Source organism: Leguminivora glycinivorella, unplaced genomic scaffold (assembly GCF_023078275.1).
Source record: "Leguminivora glycinivorella isolate SPB_JAAS2020 unplaced genomic scaffold, LegGlyc_1.1 Scaffold12, whole genome shotgun sequence".
Classification (NCBI taxonomy): Eukaryota; Metazoa; Arthropoda; class Insecta; order Lepidoptera; family Tortricidae; genus Leguminivora; species Leguminivora glycinivorella.
In genome coordinates, this window is record NW_025952837.1 from 430,080 (window position 1) to 452,444 (window position 22,365).

General features: G+C 36.4%; 1 protein-coding gene across 1 annotated transcript in view; it reads right to left on the reverse strand.

Annotated features, from left to right (window-relative positions):
- Nucleotides 1-22,365, reverse strand: part of LOC125242201 — a 219,128-nt gene that overhangs the window by 146,102 nt on the left and 50,661 nt on the right. The gene's annotated exons all lie outside the window — the stretch shown is intronic.

Sequence of the window (22,365 nt, forward strand, 5' to 3'; positions counted from 1 at the left end):
ATAAACTAAAATGCTAAACTGCCCCATCCAGATTAAAATAAAAAAAATCCTAAAATGTAAAAATAACACATCGCTCACTTCACTCAGCTTCACGTACAAAGGGCTGCTCGTAAATTTTACTGTCTTTATTACCACGTGGTGGAACTGCACTTATTATTTACAAAATATCACCACAGTAAGATAGCTGAGCTCGTTCGTCAAACAATACAGTGCTTTAAAGGAATATACTATCTAAAAGTATTATTGAATGTACCGAAACTGATAAGAACTGCAGCTGTCGTTTTTTTTGTCTTAGCCGTGGCCCCGCGCACATGTGTGTGCATATTTTTTTGCCTGGAGTATAATAGTCATCATAAACTTGCTCTTTTGTTCACCTACACTGCTGTTTGTCTTGTTTACTAACTCTTGTTTTTCATCTTGCGTTATAAATTAATATCGTAAAATAATTACTAACGAAGATCCGCAAAAATGTAACATGTTTTAGATTATGTTTAAAGTAAAACGTAGTGATTCAATGCTTTTTGGTTTAAAGTAAGCGAAATATTATTTTTCTACTCGTCGACTGTAATCTATCAATTAGGACACCACAGACTAAACTTATAAGTGCTAACTTTTCAGTGTTGGATACTCTATGGCAGTTCCGACTCAATTATAATAATATATGTAATCTCATTATAGTTGACTTTAAGTTAACTGTAATAATTTCAAAAATAAAAGATCATACAATTTATATACTAATTTGCGATACCTGGCAAATTTTTCTGCATCTGAAATACATTTTTTTATTTGTCGCGTTATCGGCCAATCAGAGACGGTTGTTACAAACAATTGGTTGATAGGTAATTCGATGTTGATACAACGGTGAACGACGCTATTAACATTAATTTAAACTTGCAAGAATGATGATATTTCCGTCCATTGATGATGAAGATGATGACTCGTAGAAAAAGTATTGTATACAATAGTGATATAATTAAACTTTTCACTCTCGTACCGTACTATTAGGCCACAGCAAAGCTTCGTGGCCTAAACATGGTACTCGACTGAAAAGCTTTGTATTATATCGCGATTGTATAAAATACTATTTTAAGTACTTGATTTTTTTAACCATTATTACAGGATTTTAGGTTTTGTGGACGCTGTCATGTGTGAAAAAGAGGTTCTTACACTTCTTACACCTCCGGGACAATATTTACTCCATACTATACTAAACTGTCACCACATACAGTTTTAAGTTAGTGTCGAGTATTTGAGGATTCTGACGGCACATGTCAAAAAATAAACAATATTAGGACGTAACGTAACACAGGTTGACATTTACCATACAGGTATATAGTGTAAGGCATCGGACAGTTTGCTAGTTTTAATTTCAATAAAATCGGAAACAGAATAACGCCATAAATCACTTAATCTTCTCTTATAAAATAAACTTCCCAGCCGCGTCTGTCTGTGTGTTCGTGATAAACTCAAAAACTACTGAACGGGTTTTCATATGGTTTTCACTTATGAATAGAGTAATTCTTGAGGAAAGTTTAGGTATATAATTTGTTAAAGTTTTGTTTGAATTGGTTGAAATATGACGATATTTTCTAATCGAGTTGGACAAAATCCCGCTGGCTGAGAGCTTTAATCGAAAACGCTGCCGAAACCGTTTGAGCTGTATTAAAATAATGTACTGAAAAATTGTGTATCTCTAATAGGTCTACTAAAAAGTCCGCGATGGCGTATGTCTATCTTTTACGGATAACTTATTATAACAATTTTTATCATAATCCCCGTGCGTAGCCGGGGAGGGCCGCTAGTTATATGTATTGTATAAAAACCGGCCAAGAGCGAGTCGGACTCGCCCACCGAGGGTTCCGTACAAACTTTCAATTGTAAAAATAATTATTACTCACACTCATATTCATTTATTTGTAACGCCATTTTACACGTCAAGATTTGATTTAAAAAAATAATTATATTATTCATACAAAAATAATACTTAGAGAATAAATAGACAGAAGATTGAAATTACAAAAAGTTAGGCAATATTCACATAACAAATGCACAAAAATATTTTTCTAATTAGGTAATAAAAAAATTGTCATAAGTGTAGAACGGGTGCTCGACCAGCCCAATTTTTAAGCGATACTTAAAGTTCGACACACTAGGCGCTTCAACCACATATTGCGGCAATTTATTTTTCCCCTCACTAGCTCGGAAACACGTGTTTTGTCCTTCAATACCAGCGGGTAAAAACGCATTTCATCCACTAGTGGATAAAGTAATTAGACCTTGAATATAGTCATTTTTTTATGCTTTAAAATTAATAAAAGTGAGTGAATCTAGTGATGACGATGATTTACCACCCGTGGAACTACTGGAAGCAGTGATAAACGCGCTTTTTGCGTTGTACTTTCCTCGCTATAGTGAGGGGAAAAGTTTTGTGTTACACTCGGGTGCAAATGTATTTTACTTCTCGTGTGTTAAAAAACTCGCAAGTTCAGGATTCTACACTGATTTAAACTTTCACGATTATTACACATAATTATTTTTAAATCGGGACTTAATCGCGTATAACTACATATTAAACTGACCTCCAACGTTTCAAGGACGGCGTTGTCCCGCACATGGTTTTGATTATCAACTTGAACTGTTTGCGCACTAGGGATGTTACTCTGTCGACATACAACACTGACGATATTCGATTTAACGACTGTCGATATTATTTTCGGCTTACACTTATTAATGACAGGATTCCATGTGGATGAGATCCTAAAACCTTCGTCCCGATTGAAAACTCGCGCGGCTGTCAGAAGGTGTTGATGTCATTTCAAGCCAGTCTTCTCCGAGACCACGGGGACAACGCCGTCCTTGAAACGTTGGAGGTCAGTTTAATATGTAGTTATACGCGATTAAGTCCCGATTTAAAAATAATTCAGGATTCTATTCTCGAACCACTCGCTTCGCTCGTGATTCAACTATAGAATCCTTTCACTTGATCGTTTTCCAATTCCACACTCGCCGTTAAAATACAACTTTGCACCCTTGTATAACAAATAACTAATTAAATAGACGGCACATGTTGTTCGTTTTGTCACAGAATATATAATAGTACAAGTACAGAAGGCTCACTCCTTTGATGTTCACAAAATGCCGCCATTCTAAATTCTTACCTACATTAACAAACGGACCGCACGCGAGCAGCCAACATTGAATTTTATTGCGCCGCGCGAAGGTCGTCGCTAATGAATGGGCCGCGAACTCGCGGCCGCTGACATGTACACTGACATAACTCTAATACTAAATTGAATATACTCTAAGGCCGTTTTCACATTATCCGATCCGATATCGGATGTCGAACCGACATCCTACAGAGTGTCAGGCAAAATAAATAATTTTACATTCAACTATATAAATATATATATTGTTATATATATATTCAATATTATATATTGTAAATAATATTGCTATACTTGTCAATAGTTGTCATGCTTTCTAAATTTATTTTTCTCACTGCACCCACATTCGCGAATTTCTGTTTGGCCCTATGGTTGACTGGTAGAGAATGCCTTAAGGCATTAAGTCCGCCATTTGTACTTTTTTCCAATTGTGCAATAAAGTTTAAATAAATAAATAAGTAAATATATCTACTAAAAGATGAAAAAACTAGTATCCGCAATTCGGACCGATGCATTACAACCTTTTTTTTTTCAATGGAAATTGTCAACTAATTTGAATTTCGATCAATTAACAGCTGTTTAATAGACGCCATTTTTGTCACGCACACTACTACATACGTATACCTACATTATATACGCACACCATTGAACTACTATGTACTACGTACTAGAAATGACAACTCGAACATATTCTGTGCGCCGACCAGCAGCGGCGGCAGCGCGAGGCGCATGCGCGTGAAGCGAACCGTGTCATAGAGTAAGACTTGACCACCTAGACGCGACACTTTTAGTGTAGACCTTTGTTTTATACTTTGTGTGTGAAATACTAAGTAGTTTACTTTTAGCACTATTATACATTGTGTTATATTTAATTTCCACTCAGTGAAATAAAAATAAGTAATTGTTTTTTTCATAAATTTTAATTTCCTTTGAATAAAATTAGTTTTGTAAGTTTCTGTCGCTCAGAATAATAATCGCGCCATTCACCTTGTTTTACCTCCCTTAAACACCGGTTGCATTAAATACTATTTCAGTTTTGGTGTCACTATTTTTCGTCAATAATGAGAATTATAATTCAGAAATAATTCAAAATCATGCTTATTGTATAATATTATCGACTAAAATTTGTATTAGAACCGAGTAATATTCAAAACTATAAATTGAAATAAATATTTTTATATTATATATTGAACACAGAATATGATCACAATTATTATACCTTAGGTAACATGTCATGTCTGCGCGATTCATCTATGATTCCAGTTGTCAAAATGGCGGCCATAGCACCGCGTTTAAGGAGCCCGTCCCTTCATTATAATAATTACTTAAATTAAGTCAGATCAAAATAACTTGTCTACTAACCGATGAAATGTGACACCGTCACTGTTATTAGATTTTCTCGTATAGCTGCAACAGTATCTTATAGCACAGGAAGGCATTTTTTCATTTTATTTGTGTGTAGTCAGATACAACCTCCTCCCACCACGCGCAGAGACTGACTGAGGCAACATAAGTCCACTGGACTTATGTTCGTGGCGCAAACTTTTTGTTCGCCGTGTCCTCTCTAGTACATTATACCTCAATGACGCACACAAACAAATATTATCGGCCGACAACTGGCGGGGGGTCCGGCATGCCAAAAATAGTTGGAAGCGTCCTGCCGATATCGGCAGTTCGATGGTGCTTCGGACAAAAACTGTTGTAGGAGAGTGCCATCGGCATTAAATCCGCAATTTTTGCGTTTTATATCGTTTTTTAGTAATAATGATGTATTAAATACATAAATGAAGACCTGGAAGCGCATAAATCTTACATTTTACGTCCTTCCTACATCCGATATCGGATCGGATAATGTGAAAACGGCCTAAGGTAGAGCAGAGTCTAACTGGGGAAGTATACCTCCGCTTTACAAAAGACCGCAGTCAAGTAGCACTAGACCTTACTCATTGTTGTGTTCCTGCCGGTGAGTAAGGCAGCCAGAGCTCAACGAGGGTGCGGTATGCTGACAACGGAAGTAATTAGGACAATAGATTGTCCTTTGAGTCGTCGGCACCCAGGCCCCTTCTAAGTACATATTTGTACAAGTTTCTAATGAGTCGAGTCGGCAACGCATATGTGCCACTCCTTGAGTGGGAGGCGTCCATAGGTTACAGTGACCGCTTTCCATCAGGCGGACCGTATGCCTGTTTGCCACCTACGTGGTACAAAAAAAACTCTCGACGAATTCACCTTAAACATTAAAAACTAAATCAAAATCGATTGATTCGTTCGGGAGCTTCATAGCCACAGACATACAGACATGTCAAGCGTCAAACCTATTATTATTATAACACTTCGTCGTTTTTGCGTTGGTGGTTAAAAACAAGAAACCTCCTTCAAAACTATAATAAAACACAACTTTCTAAGAAAATTGGTCAAGTGCGAGTCGGATTTCGACATTTCCATACAAAAAGGTCATGAGCGCCTGACGAAATGTAATGGCAACGTACACTAAATTTCGTACTTTAAAGATTTTGCGTATATTTTGAAAACTATAAGAGATAGAGCAAATAGACTTCAGATTTTGGTTGTCGGTGGCACAATTTTTTTGTTTTCGTATATATACACCTTTTTTTGGACCTATGTGGGCAATATTATGGTCAGTGAAGTTCTAAACGGTCTTAAGTGCCTCCTTTTTAATAGGAACTTAAGTCATTTTGGAAAATGATTTTTTTTTTAACAATTTCTAAAGCAAAACGAAACAAAAATTGATTTCTTTATACCTGTCCAACGCCCTTACACAATTTTAAGACGTTTAGTAACTACTTGCAGCGGCAGTGAGTGAAATTCGTAATCTGAGTTTTTTTCTCTTAAGTCCGACTTACGCTTGACTGTAGATTTCTAATAGGTTTTCCTGTAATCTACAGGTAGAGGGCTATCTCGTGTATTTTTTTGAAAATTTTACGCTAAGTAGTTTCGGAGATAAGGGGGGGAATGGTCATTTTTTGCTTATTTTCTTAAATTACTTCTAAATTACCAAAATAAAAAATATAAAAAAAATATATTTCAGGTGCTAATAAAATGCTCTTTCATTTTATATGTAACACAATATAGTTTTAATAACTTTTTATTTTTAATTTTCAATTTTACCCCCCAAAAGTGACCCCTGTGATTAAATTTCATTTCATTAAATTACATGTCCGTCTTTGGGCCACAGGTTTACATACGTGTGCCAAATTTCAAGTAAATCGGTTCAGTAGTTTCGGAGAAATCGGCTGTGACAGAGGGACAGACAGACACGCGAGTGATCCTATAAGGGTTCCGTTTTTCCTCTTTGAGGTACGGAACCCTAAAAATTGAAGCAAAACATAAATATAAGTTTAATTCATATGTTAAAAAAAACTTTCGTCCAGTATTAAGTGATAATTCAATAATAGTCATGATTTGGTTTTCTCCCGGGCGCGTTGAATCTACAAAACGTACGATAAGTACCCAACGGAACCGCCACCCGAAGCTCTGCACACGAACGTAGTTCGGACGGCGGCGTGTCACGGCCCGCGGCGTGTCACGTGAATCCGGGCGCTAAGGCAAGTACGTACGTACGTGCGTACGAGGTACGTACCTTGCCGTGTTCGTGAAATTCGTGATCTTAGTACCGCCGGTGTTAAGATCACGTAGCTACGGTTCGGCGTGAATCACGTGTATCCAGAGCCCTATTATGGACTCCCTTCGACCTTCCTCTATAGAGGTAAGTACTTTTGTGAAGCTCGTTGTGTCTAGTGTTGTGACTGTTCCTGTAACATTTTTGCAATATAACTAAAAACGGCAACGTCAGCCAAAAAGTTTTAGGCAATATTGCTAGCCTAAAATTAGGTATATTTAATATCGTCTTCGATCGTCCCATTCGTTTTTTGTCATGTTCATCGTATTCTGCTTTCGTCACTATTTTGTTGTTTTTTCTAATTTTGTTTCGTTTGTCTTTTTCTGATTTCGGTTCATTCATTTTTCGTAACCGTCTTCCTTTGGCATTTGGAACATGAACTTCGCTCCTAGCTTTTATTTTTTAATTATCTTTTATTTATTCTAAAATATTATTTAACAAATTTAGCTAAATGTAAACGAAAAACCGATCCCAAATGGCGAAAATTCCAGCAATATCGTAAAATGATTGGTAACACAACACATCACTAGACTGCTGCGAGTGAATAGCTCGCTTTATCGGGCTCTTTCATTTCATGCTGATAATTTCACATCTGGATTTGAAATGAAAGAGGAAGTTTTTCAACCGGCCCCGGCTGTATTAAACAAATTGAAAAAAGAAAATAAACTGAGCGCTGGAGGAGCTTCTGGGTCCAAAGTTTCGTCAATATTTATTTTTTATAACAGCAATCTCGTAATCCTTAGTAAAATTAGGTTTGAAAAACGAACACCACCGTATTCGTAAAATTAACTGAAAATTGTGGTTTACCGACATATACGTGTAGGAGGTTCTTATGACTCATGTGAATGAATCCAGAAATTCTGAAAAAGAATTCGTTTTTGCACGTGACCGTGACAACCGTTCTATAATGGAAAGCCACTTTCGCAAAACAACATTTTGAACACCTCTATTTAAATGTTGAAGCCAAATTTTGTGACTTTAAATTCATATTAAGCATGATAGTCACTTAGCGACTTCTGCTCCTAACTGTACCCACACACCTAAATATTTAAGCTAAATTTAGTCCCTTTGAATTTATATTAAACAAGATAGACAATATAAATTAAGTTCCACCGTATCTCCAATTAACAGTTGCCGAAAAAAATGCATTTCTAACTAAATTATACCGTCCTCATAATAGCGTAGGCGTCTACGGACGCCCACGAATTCGCGACTTTGCTACGTGCTTAAACCATAATGATTCGGGGCGTTGTGTTGATAACCCTGTGTTTTCCAAGAATGGGTTATGTTACCTTCTGGTTTGCGGTTTGGCGCCATGCCTGCCTAGCCGAACTGATTGTCAACTGACGTTATGTGGCGATCGAAACTCAGTTTGGCTCTGTCGCGCCACTTGAGAAGAGATAGGGAGGGTTAGCTATGAAGCGTAAGCGATCGTGACGTTGGCTAGGCGACCTGAAGCTACATTATTGATGGTACGCCTACGCGAAACGAGGAGCATTCATCCTCATTTTGTTCGGCTACAAATATACCTATCGACAAGCGGACAAAGAAAGGATATACATACATGTTTTTTTACACATGGAGCTATTTGATCACACTAGTGCACAAAGTAGTATGTGCCTCAGACTAAGAGAAAAAACAACCAGGTCTCGTGTTCGTCCAACAAGTTTTTTGGTTAAAATAACGCCTACGTGCTCTTTGGTTCAAACAACAAGTTAGATTTTGTTAAGTGTAACTAGTACATTCTACAAGTTACTCGTCATTTGAATCAACAATAAATTTGAATCAACAAGTCGATTTTATAAAAGCAACATGACACACATTGTTTTAAACATATGTTTGGCTGATTCAATCAATCAAATATCTTTTCACAAGTTTGACCTTGTTGTTCGAACAAATTCGACTTGTATCATCAATATTGGGATTTATCCGTTTACTAAAATACTTTTGTTTCAAACGGATAAACCCGCAACAAGTCGAACTTGTTAAATTCACTATGCAAATTTCTCTCTGTGCATGTCAAAACTTTAAAATGCCGTATAAAACGTCGTACGGTACGATACACGAACGAAGAAAGAATTCGCTTCATCTTTTGGTATTTGTATATCTATTACGATAAAAGTGCACTTTTCTATCGTAATAGATATACAAATACCTTCTACTTTTTCGCAGTGCGTAAATATGTAGTACCTACCTACTTTATGTGCCTATTTCTAACTTCAAAGACCCGTATGTTGTACTGTAAAACGTTCGTTCAATACACGTGCGAAGAGGAAAATCGAGACTCCCTTCGATCGTGCTTTAGTTTATCGCCACTCCTTTCGAATTTCTCATTTACCGCACTGGGTACAAACGCTCACAAAACACTTGTACTATTGTATATTTTGTGACAAAACGAAATGCTCGTAGATATCTCTATCGCTCTTGCGTAGTGGCGCCAGAGTTTTTTTTTTTTAATCTTTATTAAAGAGCTTTATCGCTTTGGCGCCAGAGTTGTTGAGCCAGACTTTCTTTCGCTTTCGTTTTCGTTCGCAGAAATGCCATTCGACTTCGGCACCTGGCCCCGTAGCCGAATGGCATTTCTCCGACGCCAAACGAAAGCGATACGCCGCTGGCTCTGTCGCGCCAATACGCAAGCGCGATAGAGATAGATATCTACTAGCGCTTCGTTTCGTGAGCGTTTCGTGAGCGATTGTGCCATTCGGCTAGCCACCCTGGTATCGTAATGTACTAATTCTACCAATGAATGAATTTATAATTTATATATCTGCCGATAAATACCTACTCAACTGCAGTGATATCCTTATTATTGTCTCTTAACTGAATGTTAGTCACAGACAAACCTATTAATATGATATTACGTCACAAGTGTAAGCAATTATACTTGCTGACACCTCGCAGGTTACGGAATGAGAGATAAATTATGTATTTCTCTTTACATCTCTGGGCCTGTAGCCAAGGGTACTATCGTTAACGCTCACATCAGGGTACCTAGCCAACATATCAATCGCTTATCCTTCGTTGCCTCGTCTTTTAACTGTGAGTATTAACTCAACTTTTACTATGCTCGTATTAACATTATCTTTGAGTAACATTAAGTATCATATTGTTAGTGTATCTTAGTTTAGTGCCTATTAAGATCTATCATTGTATACCATCGCCCTATGACAATGCCACTCAACCCCCCCTGTCTATAAATCTTAGTGGGAATTGTCTCAGGATGTAGGTTGTACCTATTATTGTGTATTTCAATATCTTCTTATCTCTATGACCTTTCTATGTCTGTTTTCCCCAATAAAGAAAAAAAACGTATTGTAACTAGCTGAATCTGAATTACTTACAATTTCGTTTATTTATCTACGCAAAACACTTAATTGTTTCTGTTCTTTCTTTATTTTTACCTGTAAGAATCTTGTTTTTTTTTTTCAATTATAAACTCTGTTTATGTTTAATGTCCACCACAGGACAGGCTGTGCCTAGTGTGGGGACCAGAATAACATGTAACACTTTGTTATTTTAATAAACGTTTCTTTCTTTCTTCTTTCTTTCAGCTCTCCCTATTGCTCCCGAAGTTAAGCGACAGGGCCAGATTGCGTTTCTATCACCAAGAGTACCACGACATAGCTCTAAGAAGAGCGATAGAGAGAGCTATAAAAACGATAATAGCGATTGTGACGTTGACCCAGTACGGAAAAGATGTCCTTCTGCAAGAAAACAAGAAGATTCGAAGAGGGAAGTGTGGCAATGCTGCCGGAACCACATCTCGGACACTGGCGATCAAATATATGAAAGAGGCGCGTTCCTAGCACACATTCTAAGCTCCTATAGTTGAACGCGTACCATGCTTGTATGAGTGAGATATGACAGATCGACTGTTCGCGTTTTTGACAGGCGGTAACTGAGGTAACCGAGAGGGGGTGGGTTGCATTTTCAGCGGGGAGCGGGAGTGGCCATACTGTACGATAGTACTCTTTATCCGGAACACTTAGCGGTTCTGTTCCGGAACCAGTAACCTGAAGCTCCAACTCCAGGGAACTGGGCTGAATGAACACGCCTACTTCCGGCCGGGCGTCCCTACACTACATCTACATCTACCTAGTACGGAAAAACGATTAAGAAAGATAATTACGTCAACGATTGTGCGCTTGGCTGTGCCCTGGCCGGGTGCGTATCGATCGATATAACTTTTTAGGGTTCCGTACCAAAAAGGTACAACAGGAACCCTTATGGTGCGACTCTGTCCGTCTGTCTGTCCGTCTGTCACATTGTTAAATATCTCGAGAACTACTTATGCTATCGATATGAAATTTGGAATAGTTATAAACATTGTGAACCTCTACAAGTTGAAAGTATATTTTTTTTAATTAATTAATATAAATGATAGAAAATGGCCAAAATGAAAGGGGGGCAAACTGAAAATTTCAAGTAACTAGGTCAAGTGGGGTATCGTTAGAAAGAGCTCAAATTGTACATATCAAAACTATTTTTTATAATTTTTTGGTTGTGGAAAAAAAAATGTTTTTTGAAGGAAAATGTAAAAAAAAATACCGTTCCCCCCTTATCTCCGAAGTTTACCAACATAAATGTATGAAATTTTCACCAAACATGGGTATTATAATGAATATTACAGGAAAAATAAAATCGTACACGTATCTTGAAAACTTTTTTATTTATTTATAAAAAACCTTTCAGATTTACATTTTCAATTTCAACACCCTTGCGGGTGTTTATTGTACCTGTATTTTTTAACAAAATAACAATGAAATTACCTGCTTTCAAATAGAGGCAAAATGGTTAAAATCGGTTCACGCAATAAACAATTATTCCATAAAAATCATCTTCCATACTAGCTCGCGCGCATTAGTTTACTCAATTTGCCGATAGATGTCGCTGTACGTTGAACGCTCATTTCCTACATCGCGTTTTTTCTGATATAATGAGGTCGGTTCAGGAGCGTCGTTGCGACATGTCGTAAGTCGTAAACTATTGAAGCCTAATAGTCTTGATTTTATTTCGACGTTGTCTTCCAATAAAATTGTATATTAAAATATTACTTGTTATGTGGGAAATTGAGTCTTGAGGGATTTAGTAAAATCTGTAGAGTTCTATGAAAGTTTGTAGGTACGGAACCCTCGGTGAGCGAGTCCGACTCGCACTTGACCGGTTTTATTTTGATATAAATTTAGTCGTTATAACGATCATTTGATATAATTATTGAATTATATAACAACAAATAATATACTAACAAATTGTATAATTCTTATTTAGTATAATGATCATTTTTTCGAATAACATTTATTATAACATACTTTGAGTATAATGCTTATTTCCGATAATAAATAAATTGTATAACACAAATTCTTTCTAAAGCACAGTTAGAATGAAAAAAAAATGTACAATAAATTAGATCCATCATATACCAGAAAAGTAGATTAGGTTAGAACTGTGACCCCTACACATAACGCGTTGCTACCAGAAAAATAGGTTAGGTCAGGTTAGAACTGTGACCCTTAAACATACGTACTGCTATCAGAAAAGTAGGTTAGGTTAGGTTAGAACTATGATCCCTTCAAAAAATAATAAAATGAATTCATGAAATGTTTTATACTGTTTGTTAGTTATATTATACTAGTCGTATATCAATAGATAGTTATACCATATAACGGTTATTATAAATTAGCGTTATGCGAAATAATGATTATACAGAATAAAAGTAGATATTTTGTGGTTATACCAAATGTTAATTATGTCATGAGTGATTATAGCCTTTAAATATATAACAAATGTTGTTATATCAAATGTTACTATACCAAAAAAAGTTATACCAATCATTACACACCCGCCCTGGCCCCGTAGGTGAATGGTATTTATTTTCAGCCAAACGCCGCAGAAATGCAGTCTGGCTCTGTCGCGCCAACACGCAAGAGCGATAGAGATAGATTGATTTCTACGACGCGAAACGAAAACGAAACGCCGCGAACGGTAGTCTGGCTTTGTCGCGCCAATACGCAAGAGCGATAGAGATAGATAGCTACGAAAGTTTAAAATGTTTAATTTTTACCAATAAAGAAACTGAACTGAACTGAACTGAAAGAGATTTTATCGTGAGCGTTTTGTGAACGTTTGTGCATTCGCCTACGCACACTGGTGCTCATAAAGTTAATGAAGGGCCTAATGGGGTTTCACACCAACTGACATTTAAATTAGTTTAGAACATCAGGCATTAACACATCGTAATGGGTTTTAACATATCTAAACGCTTCCTAGCAAGCGTATAATAATAGTTATAAGCGGTAAAGAAAAGGGAGTAGTTATCTACGAAATTAACCTATTTCTGAACGCTAGGGATGCTGATACGCAATAATGTGTCATCCCTCATGCATTTTGCAATACGATGTCAATTCTAAGAACAAATTAAATTATTTTCATAGAAAATATTTTAACTTGTATTTTTAAGTAGTAACACTGAGGGCGCCACGAGCCTTCGGGAATGTCATATACTTGGAAATTTCGACCCTTGCCTTCGTGCACTGATAGCCGAGTGGTTCAGGCATTCGCCCGGTAAGCGGAGTACGCTGGTTCGATTCCAGCTCGGAGCACTGGAGGCCTTGGTCACTTTTTCTTTGTATATGACATTTATTTAATGTTTACGATGTCAATTGAAAAATTTGACGATTAAAGTTGACATTTTATTGCAAAATGCATGTGGGATAACACATTATAGCGTATCAGCATCCAGTTATCAGTAAATTCCATATCAGTTACCGCTTGTCTTTAATGATTAATACTATCATAGATTAAATATAAGAAGATCAAACCACCTCACAGGTACATTATTTAATATTATATAATGTAATGTATTGTAAATTGTTAATTGTTAATTGTAAATTTAATTTTATTTAATATTTAATGTAATACGATATGGATTTTAATTGTCCGAAATAAATGAATTTTATTTTATTTTATTTTATTTTATTTATTTTATTTTATTAAAATGCGACCACCTAAGGGACCGACCCCACTTAGGCGTCGCGTGTCTTGCGGCGCTCAACGGACGTCTCCGCCACGCCGCCTGAATGTAAATTCAAAAAACGTCTTCTCAGTACATTTTGTATAGGAAGGACGTAAGACGCGCCCCAGGTGGCGTGGCGGCGGCGTAGCGCGACGTTTTTTGAATTACATTCAGGCGGCGTAGCGCGGACGTCCGTTCCGCACCTCAGGCCCATGGCATTTCTCCGACGCCAAACGAAAGCGATACGCCGCTGGCTCTGTCGCGCCAATACGCAAGCGCGATAGAGATAGATATCTACTAGCGCTTCGTTTCGTGAGCGTTTCGTGAGCGATTGTGCCATTCGGCTAGCCACCCAGGACATGCGTCTCTTAAGTGTGGCCGGTCCCTAAGAACGCGCATACACTACACTACACATAGAAGACGGCGCCACAAAAAAATGTCTTGTAACTTTCGATTATACTTGTAGATGGCGTTAAGTGTCACTTTTGACATAAATTTGTGCGTATAATCGATGGCAACAAAGCATTTTTTGTGGCGCCATCTGTGTGTGGTGAAGTGTGTGCGCGTTCTTAGGCGGTCGCATTTTAATGCATGGGATGGTATAATCCATACTAATATCATAAATGATAAATGGGAAAGTTTGTGTGTCTGTTTGTTTGTCCGTCTTTCACGGCTAAACGGAGCAACGAATTGACGTGATTTTTAAGTGGAGATAGTTGAAGGGATGGAGAGTGACATAGGCTACTTTTTGTCTCTTTCTAACGCAAGCAAAGCAGCGGGCAAAAGCTAGTCTTCTTATATTTTAATCTACGATAATATTGAAAATGCAAGAAATTCAATGAAACATATTTAAATTTGTTTTTATTTCCATTCGCAGATTCGCAATTTTTTACAACAAAGAAATTTAAAAATTGTTTCATAATTACTAGGAGTATAGGAGTGTCTATAATAAAACAAGTTTAAGGTGTGTTTTATTTTGTCTGTGGTAATCTTAACAGTGAATAAATTCCACAAGCAACAAGGTATATCCACTTCGTGAGAAGTGCTCTTCCATGTAATGGACTCAATGGACTGACAGCCAATGTTTTTGTGCACTAACCACAGTTTTACTACTCAGACAATTCACAAAGGAGTTTCAGCCACATTTAGATGCCTACGGTTGAAATTTAACCACAACTCAGCTGATTTAAAACCTTTTTAGAGGTAAGCATCCACTGCTTACTAAAGGTCCAGGAAATTTAAAGCTGAATTTCTAAAGCAATCATCCAATCAAAACTAACTGTGAGACATAGTAGGTAGTATAATAAATATTTTTTAAGAAAAAAAAAACCGCCTTCCTTTGGGGTTTCAAATGTTGGATTATGTTATCAATTCGTCTGTATATTTTTTAATGTTCGTTATTCGATATCTTCGTCATTTCTGAACCAATTTTGAAATTTGGATGATTCTGAAGTACTTACAGATGAGAATGATTATCAGAACGGAACTCTAACCAGGGGCGGCTCACTCTTCATCAGCAGTTCCACTTTACCAAATGTCGCTGTTCTGGACGTAAGTGCATGCTGTTCTTATAAAAATACCAAAGTCACTATAAGTGTGCCGTTCAGATTTGAGGAGTTCCGTTCTGACCATCATCAGCAGTTCCACTGCACCAAATGTCACTGTTCTGGACGTAAGTGTATGCTGTTCTTATAAAAATACCAAAGTCACTATAAGTGTGCCGTTCAGATTTGAGGAGTTCCATTCTGACCATCATCAGGAGTTCCACTGCACCAAATGTCACTGTTCCGTACGTAAATGCATGCTGTTCCTTTAAAAACACAAAAATCACCATATGTATGCCTTTCAGATTTGAGGAGTTCCCTCGATTTCTCCAGGATCCCATCATCAGAACTGGGTTCTGAGAAAAATGGGACCAATCTGTATTCATATAACATACAATCAAAAAAAAATTTTCAAGATCGGTCCAGTAACGACGGAGATATCGAGGAACAAACATTAAAAAAAAACAGACGAATTGAGAACCCCTTCACTTGAGATTTGGAAGGCGGTTAAAAATAAAAAGTCATTTACTGTCACTAATACAAGGTTACAATTATTTATTATATCATGCAAGTATTAACTATTAACTATTTACGATTAAGTTACGCTATAATGATATTGTATTGTATTTATAGAGTTTAGATATAACGTTGTCAGCAATAAATAAAATAATAGTATTTTATGCAACTGGTGGTTAAAAGAGGTCAAAAAAGGTGAGTGGCGTGGGTAACAATTTGAGGCGAAGCCGAAAATTGTTAATAAAGACGCCACGAGCATTTTTTGACTCAGTTAAACACCGTTGCATACAATACTTTTTCTACGACCAAGCACTTATTTTGAAAGAAAATTATAAATTCAACAAATACCTACTTTCAGTCATCTTAGTTATCTAGGTGGACCGCCTACCATTTTGAATATGCAGTTTGAGTGCAAACATGAAAGTAAAACTGTCTATGGTATGGTTCTTTGAAGCCTGGCCACTAAGACGAATCGAGCCGAGTTGAATCGAGTTCTATACATTTGAATGCGATTCGACGCGTCGTCAATGAACGCAGCAGAAAACGAAGGAGTCTCGACTCTGCGAATTGGTTTGTTAAGTTGGTACCAATGTATTTACTGAACTGTAAAACAGCTATATCGTGCGACTGCTACTAAATGTTTTCAGGGTATAGACTAGATAGACTTGTCCTGACATCTTTTATGTAGGGTTTTAAAGTTCTATGCACGACCTTGTAACTCACGAATAACAGTACGGGAGTAGAAAAATAAATATTATAGGACATTCTTACACAGATTGACTGAGCCCCACGGTAAGCTCAAGAAGGCTTGTATTGTGGGTACTCAGACAACGATATATATAATAGACAAATACTTATAACATAGAAAACGTCCATGGCCCAGGAACAAATATCTGTGCTCATCACACAAATAAATGTCTTTACCGAGATTCGAACACAGGACCGTGGCTTAGCAGGCAGGGTCACTACCGACTGAGCCAGACCGGTATATGTATTATTCTTGCAGCTTTGCAATTGTCACCATCAAATTGTAAAAACCGTTAGTTTATAATTGCTCAAAGGTTAACTGGAAGAGATCCCTTCAAGGGATAAGTTCGCCTTTCTACTAATGATAAGCTCTTTTTCTTGTGTGTTGTATTATTTTCTATAGTACTTAAATACAATAAAGTGTTTTACTACTACTACGACAAACTTGTAACATTTCAATACAGTCTGTATTTTAAGTATACCTATTACCTACTCGTTTATTTTCATATTACAATAACTTTACTGAATAAAGTACGCCTCGTTTATCAAAATATAAAAGAAAGGAAGGAAATCCTCAGTTTATTTTTGCCCAACCCCATTTGATGAAAGCCCATAACATGACAGAAATAGCCGTGAAAACCCGCTCATTTATCAAGTTACTTTTTCAGCCATCCTGGCGGTATCCCATCGAGTTGAGAGGGTCCATGCAGGGTAACAACCTTAAGAGGTCAATGATATCTGCAAACACTACAGGATACTCTTGAAACATTACCTTAATTGAGGTAATCTTTCTTGTTCCCAATTAACGCTCAATTTGAGGATTGAGATGGTGCTTTAACCTAATTTTGTTTACCCTTTCTTAGCGGATATTCTGTAAGACGCTATAATTTAACAGTTTTGATATAGCTATCATATTTTGACATGTGTAAATATACAAGTATATTGCAGAACACATTAATACAAAACTCTGTATGTGAGTGTAGTTTACCGTGAGTTTATACATAATACAAATTATTCAATATTTACTAAAATATCAAAAATGAAAATCATTGTATAGAGGAAGTGAAAAGCTCCACCAATCAATTATTTAGTAGATAGTATCGAGTAAAGTAGGTATTCTATAACTTCAAAAGTGGCACAGCTTTTGTATTTGAGCAAAACTGACTTCTACTTTGCCCTACTTTATTTAAGTACTTGAAACTCGAAATGTTTAAACCCTTTGAGTTTTCTTTTCATATTACATGTCAAAGGCATCTCGTTAGACTTGGAAAGAGCGGCAATTATGTTTCTATAGCAGAGTAAATGTAATATGTGTATTCTTTTACTTTAATGGGTAAAAAGTAATACGAAATGTGATACACAGCTCAGCTATTGATAGGTACATTTTATATACGAACTTTTATGTGGCACATATTAAGTTCTGGTCGATGTGTCAATAAAAGTCAAGTTGGGCATATATAAATACATAACTCATGCCTATATTTCCGAAGAGGGGTACACTACTCATGTTTCAGTGACACTCTTAGCAATATAGCAAGCAAAAAAAATGAAATTGCGATATTGCAGTGACAGGTTGCTAGTTCATCGCCAACAGCGCAATTGAACCCATATCCCACAGTCGACTTCTACTACACCCACGGAAGGAAAAGGGGTGGTCATGATGATGTTTTATATAAAGTACGAAGTACTTATTTCAAATTTAATAACGTAGGTACTCGTATAAATGGATTCTTCCACTCCCTGTCTGTATATCTATAAGGTTTCGTTTAATTTTCACATGTGATGCCAATAAAGCTTACTGAGGTCACAATAACAGCTCCAGTGAGCCAGCAAAGTGGAAGCAACGAGATCAAATCTCTGTGGAGCAGACTACATTTCGCACATTTGAGAAGTTAAGGCCTTATTTTTTTTTTTTAAATACCTTTGTCAAAAATAAATGAAGTCTAGTATGTCCTAAAACTATGTCCGGAGCAGTCTGTCCTTAAATTATAAGCAACAGTATAATATACAATGCTGCAGTATTTGGCAAAAATATACAATGCTTCTATTGTATATTTTTGCCAAATACTCTGAATACGGCCGCAGGTCGATAGTAGCCACACAAATCAGCTTAGGTATCGACAGTTGGTCTTGAAAGTGCCTGAACCTTTGATTTGGTCCAGAAAGGTACATGTGAAAGTTTTTGTTTTATACCTCTGGAGCACAATTTACTGAATAACATTGGCCAGTCAAAGTTCTATACTTTTTAATAGGGAATCTTCAATAAGCACATAATTATGTATAAATATACCTACTCATATCTTCACTCACTCACTAATCTAACGATATTTCGCAGAGAAATCAGAGAAAAATAATTACATATGAAAGCTCTACACAACTTTCTGTATTGTTTTTTTTTTATTAGCCCGTGTTAGTGTCCCACAGCTGGACAAAGACCTCTCCCCTTGATTTCTACAACTCCCTCTGGTGCGGCCAGTCACTCATAAAAGTGTCCAAGTCGTCCCGCCATCTTCGCCTAGGCCTGCCACGTCCCCGTCTCTTTGTTGTCATCCACTTGGTGGTTATATTAGCCCACCTATCCTGATGCATGCGGCAGACATGATCTGCCCAGTCCCACTTCAGCCTGGCGGTCTTTTCCCCTGCGTCACTATGCGAGTTTAAAAAAAAATTAAGAAAAAAAGTTTCGAAAATTTACTTGAATAAAATAAACTTGAAAATAAAAAAGATTCCAATGTCAAGAGCAGAACGAGGGGAAAAAATTGCGTCGCGGTTTACGCAACGTCAATAACACTTATAATAACATTTACATTTTACAAGATCTATTGAATGGTTATTTAGTTATGCAATATTCTGTTATACAAATACAGCAAATCAGTAATGAAACCTAGGAATAATAATTATTATAAACGATGGTGTATCATCTCACACGAGACGAAATTAAACCATGACTATTGGTGCTACCTCAGAGCATAAATATGTGATTGTGTTTAGTAAAACGTCGGTTACCATTAAGGCGCGATTTTCTTGTATTTTTATATTAACGCCCTAGAAAGTGGTTTTATAGCAATCGACAAAGTCGAACGTTTTCCCGTGCACACTCACACTTACGAGTATGTAGAAATACTACTTCCTATACGTATATGTGGGTGCCATGATTTTGTGATCTTTTCTATGATTAATCTTAAAAAGTTATACTAAGTAGGTTCATTCCTGTTAAGCATTAAATGATAGAAAAATATTTATCTCGTAATAATTATAGTCTAGCTAGTCCTAACCACTAGCACATCTTGGACACTGGTGATCAAATATATGAAAGAGGCGCGTTCCTAGCACACCATTAGCACACATTCCAAGCTCGTGTAGGTGAACGCGTACCATGCTTGTATGAGTCAGATATGACAGGTCGACTGTTCGCGTTTTTGATAGGCGGTAACTGTGAGGTAACCGAGAGGGGGTGGACGGCACTTTCAGCGCGGAGTGGGAGTGGCCATACTCTATGATAGTACTTTTTATTATTCTGTGCCACTAGACCACTCGACCGCCAAAAAATAGTTACACACAAATAGAATATTGTTGCCTAATTGAACGTTACATTGTTATAACACTTAATATAAGTCTTATAACTTAATCTTTATAAAATATGTTCATAGAATACTTAAGGCTTTTCTAAAAATACCGCTAAAGGGACATTAATTGTAAAAGTTAAACCTTCTTCAACTTCAGAAGGAGCAAATTAACTCCAGTCATTTTCCAGTCAGTTTCAGAAACTAATTGACCTAGTTCCAATACGTAGGTAGTTAATCTTCTACTCTTCTGCATCCCACGCAAGACAATCGTAATCGTCACAAAGTTGATTTGTTTGAAAGATAAGTTCTCATAATTCGGTTGGTTCTTATTTTCATACGCTTTTAATAGGCTTTTAGACTCTTATCGAATTTGGCACAAGAAATTATTGTTTCCTGTAGTATTTGACATAAGAAACCAATTTTTATAAATACAATACAATACAATACTCTTTATTGCACACCTTGATAAATTACAACAATACAAAACAAGGAAGAAACACGAACAAAGGTAAACAACAGGCGGTCTTAAAGCGCAACAGCGGTATAAATTTTGGGTATTAAAAGTGTATGGTGGCTACGTATTTTCGATTAAAAATGTGTGTAATATTTTTTTAACTTTGGCCACCGAAAACGCTGTCAGACGTGTAGTGACGTCATAGAACCTAACTTAACTTAATGTCGAGTCAATCACTGACATGATGAACTTTATGCCTCATAACTTAAATGTCAGAAAATTTTGAGTTCAATTCGATTTACGTCATGCGCAAAAAATCTACAGATTAACATGGCTAATGATGTTTTTGCCTAATTGAGTTAAAGTAAACTTTATAAATGTTTTTTTGTGGTTTTCAAGTCGTAATAAAATATGGTAGTATTTTTTTCGGTTAATTGGACAGTAATCAATAATATAAAATTGACTTAAAAAAACCGGCCAAGAGCGTGTCGGGTAGGGTTGCCAACCGTACTATATAATATAGTACTGTACTATATTTTGGCCCAGCGTACTATATTCTATATGAAGCATATATAGTACGCAAAAGTACTATATTTTTGGGGTCCATGCCAGTGGCGAATTTACACTAGGGTCAAACCGCCAGGAGCGGCGTTTTGATAATGAAAAAATTTCGCGCTCGCTCCGCTCGCGCTTTTATTCATATTTAACCTTCACTGTACATTTCATTACTTCGTTCTGTCCTGCAAATATTGCAGTTACGTATAAAGCCACCGTTGTTTGCAAACATTTGTATTTTTTCCATGATTATATTAAATAACGACATTTCTTAAGGGGATTCTCTACTCCGATGAGCTTCGATTTGAATCCATTGGTATTATGAATATTATTCTAAAGCATATCATATTAACAGAATCGTCTTTAAACAAACTAGCATCCCATAATAAGGTACCTACTTCACAGCTCATTGATTCTGTGATATTTAGCATCAAAGTTGAACTATTTTAGGACCGAAACTGGTTCTTTGGTCAAAATTTTTGCCTTAATTAGTTTAAAATTAAAATCGCTTTTGCATTTTTATAAAAGTCTAGATTTCATTGAAGTAAAAATGTTTTTAAAACAATGTCAAATTTTATAAAAAATATAAGTACTTATAATATGGGTATTTTTTTTAAATATGGGTCTTGTAAAAAAAGTAAGTAGGTCACTATTGAAATTAAAAGAATATTAATAGGTACGTAAGTAAAAATTGCACACCTGTCAATACATTTAGAAAGTGATAGAAGACTCAATATTGCATATTTTTCGAAATACGCCATATACATTGGTGTTCAATAAAACATTTGGTACATTACAGTATACAATAAATGAACTAGTTATATATTACGCTAAGTAAAACATTCGACAACATGAAAGTTTGCTTTTTTAAAAAAGGTCAAATGTTAAGTTGGTAAATGTGAGCTTGGCAAATAAAACAATAAGTTGGGAAATGAACATTCGGCGGAATAAAATTGCGCGAAACGTGAGTTGGGAAGTGATATTCGGCCACACAACTTTCGACGATACTTAAATAAGAGAACCAATGCAACACAAAACTTGTCAAAAATCGATGAAAACTGAATGGAGCCCCTTAGAGTGGACAGAAAGAACGATCTCTACGACTTGGTTATCGATTATGTGTACCGTACTATATTTTATTTCGGTGTACTATATTTTTTTGATGGA